Here is a 12,724-nt window from a genome sequence, read left to right as displayed (position 1 = left end):
TTTATTTTATTTTTAAACTTTACATAATTGTATTAGTTTTGCCAAATATCAAAATGAATCCACCACAGGTATACATGTGTTCCCCATCCTGAACCCTCCTCCCTCCTCCCTCCCCATACCATCCCTCTGGGTCATCCCAGTGCACTAGCCCCAAGCATCCAGTATCGTGCATTGAACCTGGACTGGCATCTCGTTTCATACATGATATTTTACATGTTTCTATGCCATTCTCCCAAATCTTCCCACCCTCTCCCTCTCCCACAAAGTCCATAAGACTGTTCTATACGTCAGTGTCTCTTTTGCTTTCTCGTATACAGGGTTATCGTTACCATCTTTCTAAATTCCATATATATGTGTTATTATACTGTATTGGTGTTTTTCCTTCTGGCTTACTTCACTCTGTATAATAGGCTCCAGTTTCATCCATCTCATTAGAACTGATTCAAATGTATTCTTTTTAATGGCTGAGTAATACTCCATTGTGTATATGTACCACTGCTTTCTTATCCATTCATCTGCTGATGGACATCTAGGTTGCTTCCATGTCTTGGCTATTATAAACAGTGCTGTGATGAACATTGGGGTACATGTGTCTCTTTCCCTTCTGGTTTCCTCGGTGTGTATGCCCAGCAGTGGGATTGCTGGATCATAAGGCAGTTCTATTTCCAGTTTTTTAAGGAATCTCCACACTGTTCTCCATAGTGGCTGTACTAGTTTGCATTCCCACCAACAGTGTAAGAGGGTTCCCTTTTCTCCACACCCTCTCCAGCATTTATTATTTGTAGACTTTTGGATTGCAGCCATTCTGACTGTCATGAAATGGTACCTCATTGTCGTTTTGATTTGCATTTCTCTGATAATGAGTGATGTTGAGCATCTTTTCATGTGTTTGTTAGCCATCTGTATGTCTTCTTTGGAGAAATGTCTATTTAGGGCGTGTTTAGCGCTGCCCTGCCCACCCCCAGGGGCTAGAAGGGACTCCTTAGTGGGAGGGATGGAGGGACCACTCCCCCATCTTTGTGCCGAAGGATGCGTTAAACCAAGAGGCTAAGCAACTTCAGGGTGTCAACATCCGTCTTGATCACCCAGGGGCCAGACTGCAAGGGCGTCTGGTACCACAGTGTGCTGCTAACACAGCAAGGGAGCTCTGACATGATAGCAGGAAACCAACCCCTTAACCAACCATCATTGGCTGCCTGAGCGGGGAATTTCCCGGGTCCCTGCTCTGGTACATTTTTCTCCATTGGTCGTTCTTTCACGTTCTTGCTCCTTCAGCCTATCACCGGCTGTGTCTTCTCCTTAGCACATGGCAGGGACTCTGTTCTCTTTTCCCTTCCGTGTTCACACCTCCTCTCTCTCTGGTTTGTTCCCTCTCCTGAGTTTGTGAGTGTCTCTGCAAACTGTCATTCTCTCCCGGGACTGATGCTGGACTGGACACCAGACCATCTGTGACACAGAGAGCAGAAGGGACTTGTCTGGCCACACTCATCTGTGATGATGATGTCCACAGGGTCGCTGGGAGCTGACCACTCATAGGGGGAGTGGCTGAGAGAGCCAGAGCATCTGTAGGTGCCCGGTCTTGCCAAAGTCATGGGGCCAATGAAGAAGTCAGCTGGGGCATGCCCACCAGTGAGCATCTCTCCATGTCTCTGGAAATGCCCTGTGCTGCTTTTTTCCTGCAGGATAAATTTGTCATGCAGCATTGATGAGTGAAAGCGAAAGGTCACATTCTCTCCCACCTGCATGAGGGGCTCTGGGTGGGCTGAGATGGAGGGTTTTGTGAACACACCTAGAAGCAAAGAGCTTGTGAGCTTCAGTGAGTTACCCCGCCTCAGTGCTTCCCCTGACATCTGAAGGTGTGAAAAACCTCCCCATGAAGCAGCAAAGCCAATTACTCTTCCTGTCTGTTCTGTTGCATTCTCTTTAGCCTTGTTCTCGGGCTCTGGCTCATGCTTTTCTGTTTCTCTTTGCTCAAGATCTCCGGCCTCCACTGTGTTTATTCTAACCTCTTTAGCTGTTCGATCTGCTCTCAGCTTCCATACATACTCAGTCACTTCAGTTGTGTCAGACTCTGTGGGGTCCTATGGACTATAGCCCACCGTATTCTTCTGTCCATGGGATTCTCCAGTTGAGAATACTGGAGTGGGTTGCAGTGCTCTTAACTTCATCCCATTCCTAATATGCATGGTGGGGGGCTGGGGTGGGTCTGCTTCTCTGGTAGAATACATACCAGGTGTAATACGTACCTTGGCTCCTTTCACACTCATCTCCTAGAAAGTTGGTGATGATTGGCAGGAGGTTGGGAAGGAGGTGGAGAAAAAAGGGACCACCTGTGATCCCCACTTCACACCTCTGGAAACATTCCTGGGCTGACTTGGTCTTAACTGGGACCCTAGCTCCTTCATATGGGATTACAGCTCCCTACTGGGTGGCAGGTGCTGGATCAGGGTTCCTCCTCAGCCTCCCAGTTGACAGGCAGTGGCAGCATCCTGTCTAACTAATGCCTAGGGAGGGTCCTCTTTCCTGAGCCAGGGGAACACATCCCTCCATTCAACACCCTGAGTTTAAACTCTCAGACTTGGTTCTCTTTCCTTGGTTCGGTTCTGGCTGGGAATCCTGAGGACGTCTTTGGCTGCACTGGCACGTGGACCTAGGGTAGGATTGCCTGCAGGTACAGGTGTCCCAAGCTGGGCTGGACCCCTCCTACCTGTGACCATAATCTGCAGGGGGTCACTGACATAGGACCACACAGAGAGAGACATGTGTAGGACCCGGCATGTTTTCTGGTCACTGGCCCAGTGGTGAAGGTGTTGAAATGATATTCCTGGAGCTTGAGAAAAATGGTCCCATCTCTTTTGAGCAGTCTGAATATCACAAATGGAGGACCGAAGTGACACTGAAGAGTCACAGTCTGTCCTAAGGTAACCACAGGGCTTGGCCAGGCTGACAAAGAGGGCTTCTCATATTCACCTAGGAGAGAAGGAGACACAGGCTTTGAGAGAAAAATAGGAATGATCCCCTCTCCCCACTGCCCTCGTGGGTGCTCCCCCTTCAATTCTTCCAACTCTCCTCCCCTAAAGCACATCACCCTGATGCTCAGGGACACCTGGGGCCTGGGGCAGACAGAGACACAGTCAACCCAGGACGGACATCATGAGGATCTAAGAATACGATTCTTGGAAGTGGTTCTTGGGTTGACAAAATGTTGAGAAACTTTCTCTGAAAACACAAAACACTGGGGATTCCCTGTTGGTCCAGTGGTTAGGACTCAGTACTTTTTCTTCCAAGGGCCCAAGTTGAATCCCTGATCAGGGAACTAAGATTCTGCAAGCTGCACAATGCAGGCAAAAGAAAACAACAGCAAAAAATTGATGCATGGACAAGAAGGTGAAGGGCTTCCCTGTTGTATGCTTCCCTGCATTTGTTGTAGCTCAAATGGTAAAGAATCTTCCTGCAATGCAGGAGAGCAGGGTTCAGTCTCTGAGTTGGCAAGATCTCCTGGTCAAGGAAATGGCAACCCACTCTTGCATTCTTGCCTGGAGAATCCCATGGATAGAGTAGCCTGGTGAGCTACAGTCCACGGGGTCGCAAACAGTCGGACTTGACAGAGCGACTAACACTAACACAACTGAGCAGTGAAAAAGCCACTTGCCTGAAAAGAAGGAGGTAAACCTTGAACCTTGCTCCTTTGTTAGCTAGCCTACATCAAATCTGTGACAAGGTCCAAGTGGCCATGCCTGATGGCCAGACCCTTCCCTGGGGTCAGCTTTAGTGTGTGCTCCTGCTGATCCTGTTGTTAAAGGCTGGTTGGAGAGGCCACGAACCACCTTGTAGGAGAGGGGTCTGTGGGGTGCAGCCTCTTGCTCCCCTCTCATGATTGAAATGGCACTTGGGGGCTCAGCTCCCAGCTGACAGACTTCTCACTGTGCCTTCATGTCCAGAGTCCAGACCTGGGCTAACCCCTGGGGAGAGTGAAGATGAGTATCAAGGTCAGAAGAGATAAGGGATCCACAGGGCACGCGGCTCTCACTGTACTGACAGGGGTTTCACCCTGGTTCCCTAGTGTCCTCTGCATCAGCCCCAACTGCTCTGCTCAACAGAGAAATAAGGGATAGGGAGGACTCAGCCACAGCTGCCCAGATCCTCAGACTCACAGAATCCTAGAAGGAAAACCCTGTCAGAGATGGCTTGTCCTGATGGATCCCACGTTCCTTGCACCCTCATCCAGGGAACCTGTTCAGTGGTGCGAGAGCCCCCCCGATTTCCACCATAACCTTCTCTGACTGTGTCTTTCCGGACTCACTGAGACTCAGGAGGCTGAGGAGTGTGGGGCACATGGCTCTGCTTCTGTGAGACAGAAGGCACAACTGAGCAAAGCTGACTGAGTCACAGGATGAGGAAGGTGGGCGGTGCTGTTGGTACAGTCAGTTGGTTCATGTCACATGGGAAGATGGCCAGCCTCGTCTCACTCCAGGGATTAAAGTCTGACCTGAGCCACATCACAGAGCACGCCTCATGACCCGACCGTCACATTTTGTTTCCCTAAGCACTATCAACCTCAGATATGCAGATGATACCACCCTTATGGCAGAAAGTGAAGAGGACCTCAAAGGCCTCTTGATAAAGGTGAAAGAGGAGACTGAAAAAGTTGGCCTAAAACTCAACATTCAGAAAATGAAGATCTTGGCATCTGGTTCCATCAGTTCATGGCATCTGGTCCCATCACTTCATGGCAAATAGATGGGGAAACAGTGGAAACAGTGTCAGATTTTATTTTTTGGGGCTCCAAAATCACTGCAGATGGTGACTGCATGAAATTAAAAGATGCTTACTCCTTGGAAGGAAAGTTATGACCAACCTAGATAGCATATTGAAAAGCAGAGACATTACTTTGCCAACAAAGGTCCGTCTGGTCAAGGCTATGGTTTTTCCAGTGGTCACATATGGATGTGAGAGTTGGACTGTAAAGAAAGCTGAGTGCCAAAGAATTGATGCCTTTGAACTGTGGTGTTGGAGAAGACTCTTGAGAGTCCCTTGGACTGCAAGGAGATCCAACCAGTCCATTCTGAAGGAGATCAGCCCTGGGATTTCTTTGGAAGGAATGATTCTAAACTCCAGTTTAGAATCCAGCTGAAACTCCAGTACTTTGGCCACCTCATGCTAAGATTTGCCTCATTGGAAAAGACCTTGATGCTGGGAGGGATTGGGGGGAGGAGGAGAAGGGGATTACAAAGAATGAAATGGCTGGATGGCATCACTAACTCGATGGACGTGAGTCTGAGTGAACTCTGGGAGTTGGTGAGGGACAGGGAGGCCTGGCGTGCTGCGATTCATGGGGTTGCAAAGATTCGGACACGACTGAGCAACTGAACTGAACTGAACTGAACTGACACACTATCAGCCTAAGACTATTAGAACAGATCTTGCTGCTTTTAGGAAGTAGTAACGGTGATTCAGTGTATATCATGCAGGATGCTTTTCCCAAGCTCATGATAAACCTGATTAACCTTAAGTCTTTGTAGAAGAGAAATCACATGTACCCACATCATATTTCAGGCTCAGTGCAGGTTGGCAATTAAAGACTCATTAATAGAGACTTTGTGTCTGCATTCTTATGAGAGGCCCAGACATGCATATATGGCTCTTTGAAAGTATATTGTAATACATGTGATTAAGAAACTAACTATTAGTTTCAGGTGTACGACAAAGTGATTCAGTTATACATATACAAGCATCTATTGCTTCTCAAATTCTTTTCCCACTTAGGTAGTTACAGAATATTAAGTAGAATTCTCTGTTTTATACAGTAGGTCCTTCTTGCTCATCCTTTTTTTTTTATGTTGAAGATCTTCTTTATCTTTTTATTTTATTTTTTAACTTTACAATATTGTATTGGTTTTGCCATATATCAAAATGAATCCGCCACAGGTATACATGTGTTCCCCATCCTGAACCTCCTCCCTCCTCCCTCCCCATACCATCCATTTTAATACAGCTGTATGTATATGTCAGTCCCAAACTTCCAATTTAACCTCCCCCTGACACTATCCCCTCTGGTAACCATAACTTCATTCTCTGTAAGTCTGTTTTGTAAATAAGTTCATTTTTCTAGATGTCACAAATAAATGATATCATGTGATATTTGTATTTCTCTGACTCTTCCTCATCTGAAATTATTTCGTGACTGTGAGTGGAAACTTTGCACACACAACACTCTCTCTGTCTCTCTCTCTCTCTTCGTCCCTTTCCAATCCAAGGACCACACATGTACACAAAGATAATGTGTGTAAAGATGACTGTAGTATATTTTTGGAGGGGGATTTGTTCTGCCTGAAAAGGTGGACCACCTTGCTTCCTAGATACTCAGATGAACACAAAATATGTCAAGTAGAAACTTCCAAGCTGCAGAAGGCTTGAGTAAGGGGCGTGTCCACAACAATCAACTCCAAACTGGGGCAAAATGGCCCAGCTGTTTCAGGACTCCAAGGGCAGACATACACCCAGTTCAGCTGTTGTTCATAGACAGGAAAGAACCTCAGTAAGGGCAGCGATTCCACACCATTTTACTGGGGTTGGGGGTCGTTAAGATTAGTGATGCTTCGCAAGTAATAAATCTGGTCTCCCCTTGATCATTACTTATGTAATGGAGTAAGAGTACAGTCACCCTTCTTAAAATTTCCTTTTATTTACTTAATATCATTTTTCAGAATCGATCTGTATTCTTTGTCATTTCAGTTTGTGCATTTTTACTTTCATTGCAGATATATAAACCAGAACTTTTTAAAAATTAAAAAATTTAATTTTATTATTTTTATTATTATTTTAAATATAAATGTATTTAATTGGAGGCTAATTTCTTTACAGTATTTGTACAGCAAATTGATTCAGCTCGACATTTATATTCTTTTCCATTATGATTTGTGGCAAGATACTGGATAGAATTCCCTGTGCCATACTGTAGGACCTCATTCTTTTTTTTTCATATTTAAAGGTAGGTTTTATTTTTATTTTTTTTTAATTTATTTATTTTAATTTGTGCTCATGCTTTACTCCGGAGAAGGCAATGGCACCCCACTCCAGTACTTTTGCCTGGAAAATCCCTTGGACGGAGGAGCCTGGTGGGCTGTAGTCCAGGGGGTCGATAGAGTCGGACACGACTAAGTGACTTCACTTTCACTTTTCACTTTCATGCGTTGGAGAAGGAAATGGCAACCCACTCCAGTGTTCTTGCCTGGAGAATCCCAGGGATGGGGGAGCCTGGTGGGCTGCCATCTATGGGGTCGCACAGAGTCAGACACGACTGAAGTGACTTAGCAGCAGCAGCACGCTTTACTCATTTTATGTATAAATAAATTTCATCTGCTAATCCCAAGCTTCCAGTTCTTCCCTCCTTGGCAACCACAAGCCTGTTCTCTATGTCTGTGAGTCTGTTCCTGTTTCATTTATATGTTCCTTTTAGATTCCACATATGGGTGATATCACATGAAAATTGTCTTTCTCTTTCTGTCTTCTTCACTTAATATGTTAATCTCCAGGTTCATCCATGCTGCTACAAATGACATTATTTCTTTTTTTTTTACATTTTATTTTATTTTTAAACTTTACATAATTGTATTAGTTTTGCCAAATATCTAAATGAATCCGCCACAGGTATACCCGCGTTCCCCATCCTGAACCCTCCTCTCTCCTCCCTCCCCTACCCTCCCTCTGGGTCGTCCCAGTGCACCAGCCCCAAGCATCCAGTACCATGCATCGAACCTGGACTGGCGACTCATTTCATACATGATATTATACATGTTTCAATGCTATTCTCCCAAATCTCCCCACCCTCTCCCTCTCCCACAGAGTCCATAGGACTGATCTATACATCGGTGTCTCTTTTGCTGTCTCGTACACAGGGTTATTGTTACCATCTTTCTAAATTCCATATATATGTGTTAGTATACTGTATTGGTGTTTTTCTTTCTGGCTTACTTCACTCTGTATAATAGGTTCCAGTTTTATCCATCTCATTAGAACTGATTCAAATGTATTCTTTTTAATGGCTGAGTAATACTCCATTGTGTATATGTACCACTGCTTTCTTATCCATTCATCTGCTGATGGGCATCTAGGTTGCTTCCATGTCCTGGCTATTATAAACAGTGCTGCGATGAACATTGGGGTACACGTGTCTCTTTCCCTTCTGGTTTCCTCAGTGTGTATGCCCAGCAGTGGGATTGCTGGATCATAAGGCAGTTCTATTTCCAGTTTTTTAAGGAATCTCCACACTGTTCTCCATAGTGGCTGTACTAGTTTGCATTCCCACCAACAGTGTAAGAGAGTTCCCTTTTCTCCACACCCTCTCCAGCATTTATTGCTTGTAGACTTTTGGATTGCAGCCATTCTGACTGGCGTGAAATGGTACCTCATAGTGGTTTTGATTTGCATTTCTCTGATAATGAGTGATGTTGAGCATCTTTTCATGTGTTTGTTAGCCATCTGTATGTCTTCTTTGGAGAAAGAAAACTACAGGCCAATACCACTGATGAACATAGATGCAAAAATCCTTAACAAAATTCTAGCAATCAGAATCCAACAATACATTAAAAAGATCATACACCATGACCAAGTGGGCTTTATCCCAGGGATGCATGGATTCTTCAATATCCATAAATCAATCAATGTTATACACCACATTAACAAATTGAAAAACAAAAACCATATGATTATCTCAATAGATGCAGAGAAAGCCTTTGACAAAATTCAACATCCATTTATGATAAGAACTCTCCAGAAAGCAGGAATAGAAGGAACATACCTCAACATAATAAAAGCTATACATGACAAACCCACAGCAAACATTATCCTCAATGGTGAAAATTGAAAGCATTTCCTCTAAAGTCAGGAACAAGACAAGGGTGCCTACTTTCACCATTACTATTCAACATACTTTTGGAAGTTTTGGCCACAGCAATCAGAGCAGAAAAAGAAATAAAAGGAATCCAAATTGGAAAAGAAGAAGTATTTCATTTTTTAAACGTCTGAATGGTATTCCATTCTCTGTGTATATAAGCATATACATCTTCTTTATCCATTCATTTCTCAATGGACAATTAGGCTGTTCCCATGTCTTGGCTATCATAAGTTTTGCTGCTACGAACATATGGGTGTATGAATCTCTTCTTTTCTTTTTTTTTAAATTTTATTTTATTTTTAAACTTTACATAATTGTATTAGTTTTGCCAAATATGGAAATGAATCCGCCACAGGTATACCCGCGTTCCCCATCCTGAACCCTCCTCCCTCCTCCCTCCCCTACCCTCCCTCTGGGTGGTCCCAGTGCACCAGCCCCAAGCATCCAGTACCGTGCATCGAACCTGGACTGGCGACTCGTTTCATACATGATATTATACATGTTTCAATGCTATTCTCCTAAATCTCCCCACCCTCTCCCTCTCCCACAGAGTCCATAGGACTGATCTATACATCGGTGTCTCTTTTGCTGTCTCGTACACAGGGTTATTGTTACCATCTTTCTAAATTCCATATATATGTGTTAGTATACTGTATTGGTGTTTTTCTTTCTGGCTTACTTCACTCTGTATAATAGGTTCCAGTTTTATCCATCTCATTAGAACTGATTCAAATGTATTCTTTTTAATGGCTGAGTAATACTCCATTGTGTATATGTACCACAGCTTTCTTATCCTTTTCAAAAGAATAGTTTTTTTTACAGATATATGCTCGGGATTGGAATTGTTGGATCATATGGAAACTCTGTTTTTGGTTTTTTGAGGAACTTCCATACTGTTTTCCATGGTGACTGCACCAGTTTCCACTCCCCCAACAGTGTAAGAGGGTTTCCCTCTTCTCCACACCCTCTCCGGCATGTTATTCATCAACTGTCTAATGATGGCCATTCTGATTGGTATGAGGTGGTACCTCCTTGCAGTGTCGATTTGCCTTTCTCTACTAATGAGCAATGCTGAGCATCTTTTCATATGCCTGTTGGCCATCTGCATATCTTCTTTTAAACCACAGATATCACCTGTGAGAGTGATGTCTATGGATTTTTGGCTAAAATGAATGACACCTCTGCTAATGTCTCATGGATGTGCTCTGATTCCAACCTCATGTTGCTTGTCAAGGAACAGAGTGATGAGGTCTTCAGGAAAGGAATAGTGACTTTATTTGGAAAGCCAGCAGACCAAGGTATGGCGAACTTCTGCCCCAAAGAATCGTCTTATCTGAGGCAGATGGGCTTTTGGGGGAGTGAGAGGGATGGTCCAACAGTGTTTACTGAATGTAAAATAACCCTAGCCCATGTGGAAGAAAATTCCAAGGAGAAGAGAGAAGAATACAGATTAAACACCCACATGTGAACTCACACTTTCACACTTACACACACACTTACACACACACACACACACTAAAAGAGGAGGAGGTGTGGCTGGTTGTTGCAGTGTTTTAATTAACTAATTAATGGCTGTGCTGGCTCTTCGTTGCTGTGCACAGGCTTTCTCTAGTTGTAGGAAGGGGGCTGCCCTTTTCTGTGGTTCAGGATCTCTCACCACCGTGGCTTCTCTTGTTGTGGAGCACCTGCTCTAGGCACATGGGCTTGTGGCCCACGGACTTAACTACCCCGCGGCATGGGGAGTCTTCCCAGTCCCGGGATTGGGCCTGTGTCCCCCACATTGACAAGCATTTCCCAACCACTGGACCACTAGAGAAGCCCTGTTGCAAGCTTTTTTTTCCCCCTAATTTATTTATTTTTAGTTTAAGGACAACTACAATATTGTTAGTTTCTGCCATACATCAACATGGATCAGCCATAGCTATAGTTATGTCCCCTCCACTGGGGAAATTTTTTATTTCTGGAATTCTTTTTTCTTGAAGCTATCCATGCAGGTCTGGTCATAATGTCCCTTTAAACCCCTGACAGGACAAAAGGTCTGTCTGTTCTGCCACTTTTTATCTCTATATGAATGGGAAAGTGTTATACCTTTTAAGTTCAGAGCCTTGAGAATAGTCCCTCAGCCGTGTCTGACTCTTTGTGATCCCATGGGCTGCAACCCACCAGACTCCTCTTTCCATGGGGGTTCTCCAGGCAAGAATGCTGAGGTGGGTTGCCATTTCCTGCTTCAGGAGATCTTCCCAACTCAAGGATCGACTCAGGTCTCCTATGCTGCAGGCATATTCTTTATCATCTGAGTCACCAGGAAAGCCCACCAGTAACATAATGTGATTCAATATTTTCTCCCACAATTAACATTGCCATTGTTTTCCATTTACTTTTATCATGGACATGGTGGGATTTTGGCATCATGCTTTCACTCTCAGTGTAGCATAACACTGATGTGGCATATACCATAGATTTAAAAATAGAAGTATGAATACAATGCTAGATTTCTAATAAAACAATAAAGATATGCAACAAGCAACAAAGATTTACTATATAGCACAGGAACTATATGCAATATCTTGTAATAACCTAAAAAGGAGAATAATCTGAAAAATTATGTATGCATGTTTGTATAACTGAAAATCACCTTGCTGTGCACCTGAAACATTGTAAGTCAACTACACTTCAATAAAATATGTATATGATGAGATTAAAAAATGGAACCAGTGAAATAAATAAATTTTAAAACAAAATGAAAGAAAATGAAGTCACTCAGTCGTGTCCAACTGTTTGCAACCCTATGCGCTGTAGGCTGGCAGGCTCCAATGTTCATGGGATTTTCCAGGCAAGAATACTAGAGTGCGTTGCCATTTCCTTCTCCAAATAGTGCATGCCAACTGCAGCATACTCCCTGATGGTCTGTGTACTCACTCTCACATTCCAACTCTGCCTAGGGTGTATTCACATGGGCACCCTGAGCTGCCCCAAAGAGCCTGAACCCAGATGGTGAGTTTGTGGAAGGCCCTGGAAGGAAGTCAGAGGCTGAGTCCCAGAATCTCCCCACCCCTCACTCCCCAGCTCATCTCAGGAGCCCTTCCAGGTTTCACCAGCATCACTCTAGAATCTCAGGTCTCCCACCTTGCCCCCTACCAACTTCCCATGACTCAAGTGACATATGGGTCCCAGGAGACCCGGGAGGACCCAACTGCAAGGTTCTGGGCCTCTCGCCCAGACTCAGCCCTGCAAGTGAGAGATTTGCCACTGAAAGCTTGGGCTGATTCTCTCCCCATCAGGATCCCTGGCCCCTTAAGCTGTCTGAGCCCTGAAGTTCCCGTGAAGTGGGGGCAGGGTGGGCGTCCTGTGCCCTCCTGCAGTCCTCTCCCTGCCCTGCACATCTGGCCAAGGAGGAGAAGCTCAGAGAGGACGGAAGGCATGTCTGCAGCTCTGAGCGCCCAGCCACCGCCGCCCCCACACTGTACAGATGAGGAGACCACGGGGCCCTAGAGGACAAACAGGATGTGGTCCCTGGAGGCCTGCCGCCACCCTTCAGAGTTCCCACGGCTGTGGACTCACAGCAGGGGGCAGGCCCTCCGTGGACCTGGCTCTGATGTCTCCAGGCAGGGCTCAAGAGGCATCTCAGCCCAGACCTCAGGTCTCAACTCTTTCTCTTTCTGCCTGGTCTGACCCCCTGCTCCAGAGGGTGGGACCCAGTTTCTCGTCCTGAGTCAGCTGTGACAGCCTGGCTCCAAATAAGACTCAGAACTTTATTTTCCCAGTCCCCTCCAGAAATGGAATTTACTTCTCATCTTCAGTCAGTTCATAAATTATTGCAGAGCACCT

This window comes from Bos indicus x Bos taurus, chromosome 18, assembly GCF_003369695.1.
Source record: "Bos indicus x Bos taurus breed Angus x Brahman F1 hybrid chromosome 18, Bos_hybrid_MaternalHap_v2.0, whole genome shotgun sequence".
NCBI classification, from domain to species: Eukaryota; Metazoa; Chordata; class Mammalia; order Artiodactyla; family Bovidae; genus Bos; species Bos indicus x Bos taurus.
Note: the sequence above shows the minus strand (reverse complement) of the source record.